Below are 5163 nucleotides of genomic sequence, written 5' to 3' on the forward strand. Positions count from 1 at the left end.
CCTGTTGTGCTGTCGTTTGTTGTCAGCTGGTGTTGCTGTTGTGTGTCAGTGTCGGTTGCTGTGATGTCGTCAGTGGTGTCAGTGTGTTGCTGTGTGCAGTGAAATGTGTCAGTTTGTGTTGCTGTGTGTCAGTGTGTTTCTTTGTGTGTGTTGCTGTGTGTGTGTGTGTTGCTGTGTGTGTGTGTTGTGTGTGTGTCGTTGTTGCTGTGTGTGTGTGTTGTGTGTGTGTTGTGTGTTGCTGTGTTGTCGTGTGTTTGTGTGTTTCAGTGTGTGTGTGTGGTGTGATGTGTTATGTGTGTGTGGGTGCTGATGTGTCATGTTGTTGCTGTGTGTCGTGTGTGGAGTGTGTGTGCTGTTGTGTGTGTGTGTGCTGTGTAGTGTGTGTTGCTGTTGTGTGTGTCAGTGTGTGTGTGTGTGTGTGTGTGTCAGTGTGTTGTGGTGTTTGTGTGTGTGTTGTGTGTGTGTGTGTGTGTGTAGCTGTTGTGTTGCTGTGTTAGTGTGTTGCTGGTGTGTCAGTGTGTATGCGTGTGTCAGTGTGTTGCTGTGATTGTCGAGTGTGTTGCCTTGTGTGTCGTGTGTGTTTGTGTGGTGTAGTGTGTGTGCGTGTGTGGTAGTGTGTGTGTGAGATGTGTGTCAAGGTGTGTTGTGTGTGTGTGTGTGTGTTGTGTTTGTGTGTGTAGTGTGTGTGTGTGTGTGTGTGTTGTGTGTGTGTGTGTGTGTGTGTGTCGTGTGTGTGTGTTGTGTTGCTGTGTGTGTGTGTGTGTTTTGTGTTGTGTGTGTGTCAGTGTGTGTGTGTGTGTCGTGTTGCTGTGTGTGTCAGTGTGTGTCAGTGTGTTGACTGTGTGTCAGTGGTTGCTGCTGTGTCAGTGTCTTGCTGTAGTGTCGTCAGTGTGTTGCTGTGTGTGTGCAGTGCTGTTGTCAGTTGTGTGGGTGTGTCAGTGTGTGTTGCTGATTGTCAGTGTGTTGCTGTGTGTTTGCTGTGTGTAGTTGCTTTGCTGTGTGTGTAGTGGTGTTTCGTGTATGTAGTAGTTGTCGTGTGTGCTGGTGTAGTGTGTTGCGTTGTTTGTGTGTTGGCTGTTGTGGTGTCAGTGTTTGCTGAGTGTGTCAGTGTGTTGCTGTGGTGTCAGTGTGTGCTGTGTGGTCAGTTTTGCTGTGTGTGTCAGTGTGGTGCTGTGTGTTCAGTGTTGTTGCTGTTGTCAGTGTTGTTGCGTGTTGTCAGTGGTGTTGCTGTGTGGTCAGGTGTTGCTGTGCTGTCAGTGTGTCAGTGGGTGCGTGTGTCGAGTGCTGTGTATGCTGTGTGTCGGTGGACATGTTCCAGTCTCTGGTCTATAGGAGTTTACTGTTGCGTGCAGCATTCGAGGGCAGCTGCTGCAGTGGTGCAGAATAACACACAGAGGAGAGAACAGAGAGCGAGATGGGGGAGGGTAAAGCGCAGGAGGGATGGTGTCAAGTGGTATGGTAAATAGTGAAAAAGAAAAAGAACGTTATGAAAGATGAAGAGGGAGATCGAAGAGCAAATACTGAGTGAACAGACGGGAATGAGCAGCAGAGGTTTTAAGAAGCTCATCTAATTAAGAATCCCTCCTGTTCATCATCTCTCTCCCCTCTCTCTCTCCCCCTCTCTCTTCTCTCTCTTCTCTCTCTCTCTCCACTCTCTCTTTCTCCCCCCTTTCCTCTCCCCCCCCTCTCTCACTCCCCACTCTCTCTGCATCTCTCTCTCCCCACTCTCTCTCTCTCTACATCTCTCTCTCCCACCACTCTCTCCTCTCGCCTCTCTCACCCCCTTTCTCTCCCCAACTCTCTCCCTCTCTCTACTCGTATCTTCTATCTATCTACTCTCATCTCGTCTCTCTCTCCTCTCTCCCCTTTTCTCCCCTACTCTCTTACTCTTCTGTATCTGATGCTTAAGTACAGTGCTGTCTGGCAGTGGCGTAGTCCTGAGGTGGGGCTAAGAGAAATCCCTTACAACCAGCACTTTACTCATTGTGTGTGTGTGGTGTGTGACACCTTTCTACGTCAGTTCTGCTTTTAACTCCACTCAAGGGGAACACTCATTTGAAACATGAGGGTTGTTACAAGCTCTACAGAGATACATATCTGCTAGCCATAGCATTATCTGGGCTGTGATACATATCTGCTAGCATTAGCATTAGCTGGCTGTTGATAGCGATATCTGCGAGCTATTTACATTATTGGCTGTGATACATATCTGCATCAGCTTAGCTGGCTGTGGAAGCAGTCTCCACAGAGATAGGTCAACTTCAGGGCTGCTGCAGAGATATTGTTGTCCATTGAGAGACCAACACACACAACTCTAGCAAACACAGCTGTTGAATGGGAGCGTTGTAGCGGAGTGAGCTATTCTAGTGCCCCCATCTGATCACCTCTGGTGCTATGCTCGGCGCCGGTGCTACAGAGACATCTATTCTCTGTTGGTTGCTCTCAACACAATGGCGCCACACCTTTATCAGACGAAGACTGGAGAGAGATGAGAGAGACAGCGAAGAGACATGGCCCACACCTTTATCAGAGAGGGACTGGAGAGAGACTAGAGGACTTAGGAGAGACTGGAGAGAGAATGCCCACACCTTTATCAGAGAGGACTCCCGGAGAGGAGACTGGAGAGAGACTAGAGAGAGGCCTGGAAGAGACATGGCCACACCTTTATCAGAGACGACTGGAGAGAGACAGAGATAGACGAGGGCCACACCTTTATCAGACGAGACTGGAGAGGAGACTGGAGAAAGACTAGAGAGAGAGAGACTGGAGAGAGAGACTGGAGAGAGAAGACTGGAGAGAGACTAGAGAGAGAGAGAGGACTGGAGAGAACTGGAGAGAGAGAGACTGGAGAGAGACATGGCCCACGCCTTTATCAGAGAGACTGGAGAATAGACTTGGAGAGAGACTAGGAAGACAGTGGCCCACACCTTGTAATCAGAGAGACTGGAGAGAGAGAGACTAGAAGAGAGAGAGGGACTGAGAGAGAGCGACTGAGAGAGAGAACTGGAGGAGAGACTACGAGAGAGGACTAGAGGAGACTGGAGAGAGAGAGGGACTAAAGAGAGACATGGCCCACACCTTTTGATCAGAGAGACTGCGAGAAGAGACGGAAGAGACTTGAGAAGAGACTAGGAGAGAGATGCGGAGAGAAGAGAGACTGAGAGAGAGACATGCCACAGCGACCGTTTATAGAGGACTGGAGAGAGACTAGAAGAGGATAGGAGAGAGGGACTAGAGAGACTGGATGAGAGACTGGAGAGAGACTAGAGAGAGACTAGAGGAGAGGACGTAGAGAGAGACTAGATAGAGGACTAGAGAGAGACTAGAGAGAGAGAGACTAGAGAGAGAGAGACGTAGAGAGAGAGTAGATTAGAGAGAGAGAGAGACTAGAGAGAGAGAGACTGGAGAGAGAGAGACTGGAGAGAGAGAGACTGGAGAGATTGAGACTGGAGAGAGAGAGACTAGAGAGAGAGAGACTAGAGAGAGAGAGACTAGAGAGAGAGAGACTAGAGAGAGAGAGACTAGAGAGAGACACACAGAGACACACACAAAAAATTGGGACAAACACCAAATCGAAACTCTGCATGCAGAATTCTGCAAAAATATTGTCTGTATACAACGTAAAACACCAAATAATGCATGCAGAGCAGAATTAGGCCGATACCTGGTAATTATCAAAATCCAGAAAAGAGGCTTAAATTCTACAACCACCAGAAGTGATTCCCAAACCTTCCATAACAAAGCCATCACCTACAGAGAGATGAACCTGGAGAAGAGTCCCCTAAGCAAGCTGGTCCTGGGGCTCTGTTCACAAACACAAACAGACCCCACAGAGCCCCAGGACAGCAACACAATTAGACCCAACCAAATCATGAGAAAACAAACAGATAATTACTTGACACATTTGGAAAGAATGAACAAAAAAACAGAGCAAACTAGAATGTTATTTGGCCCTAAACAGAGAGTACACAGTGACAGAATACCTGACCACTGTGACTGACCCAAACCTAAGGAAGCTTAATGAGCATAGCCTTGCTATTGAGAAAGGCCGCCGTAGGCAGACCTGGCTCTCAAGAGAAGACAGYCTATGTGCACACTGCCCACAAAATGAGGTGGAAAACTGAGCTGCACTTCCTAACCTCCTGCCCAATGTATGACCATATTAGAGACACATATTTCCCTCAGATTACACAGATCCACAAAGAATTTGAAAACAAACCCAATGTTGATTAACTCCCATATCTACTGGGTGAAATACCACAGTGTGCCATCACAGCAGCAAGATTTGTGACCTGTTGCCACAAGAAAAGGGCAACCAGTGAAGAACAAACACCATTGTAAATACAACCCATATGTGTTTATTTATTTTCCTTTTTGTACTTTAACTATTTACACATAGCTACAACACTGGATATAGACATAATATGACATTTGAAATGTCTTTATTCTTTTGGAACTTCTGTGAGTGTAATGTTTACTGTTCTTTTTTTATTGTTTATTTCACTTTTGTTTATTGCTTTGGCAATATTAACATATGTTTCCCATGCCAATAAAGCCCTTAAATTGAAATTAAATTAGAGAGAGAGAGAGAATTTCAGAACTCGGGAGATTTAGCAAGTTTACTCATCTCTGTTGGTGTGCAACAGCCCTCAGTGTTTCACATACATCACACTGAAGTGTCACTCAAACACATACATCACACTGAAGTGTCACTCAAACACATACATCACACTGAAGTGTCACTCAAACACATACATCACACATCACACTGGAAGTGTACTAACACTACTGAAATCACCACATACATCACACTGAAGTGGTCACTCAAACACATACATCACACTGTTCAGATAAGACAAAGACCGTCTTCATGATTTCCTTTGCCTCCTCTTTAATGAGGTGAAAAGTAATTTTGGTTGAAATCCCTGTGGAATGGTTCTTTATTTATAAACATAATCCCAGTTCAGTCCCTGTCTGTTTTCCGGTCGGTTAATTTAAAATGGCCTGTCTTTATCTCTGGGTAGTAAGTGAATATTTCTCTCCTCCGTCTCCCCTCTCTCACGCTCTCTTTCTTCTCTCTTACTCCCCTCGCCTCCCCCCTCTCTTTCTCTCCCCCCTCTCTCTCTCTCTCTCTCTCGCTCCCTCTATCTCTGTAGTAACGCT

This window comes from Salvelinus sp. IW2-2015, unplaced genomic scaffold, assembly GCF_002910315.2.
Source record: "Salvelinus sp. IW2-2015 unplaced genomic scaffold, ASM291031v2 Un_scaffold2550, whole genome shotgun sequence".
Lineage (NCBI taxonomy): Eukaryota > Metazoa > Chordata > Actinopteri > Salmoniformes > Salmonidae > Salvelinus > Salvelinus sp. IW2-2015.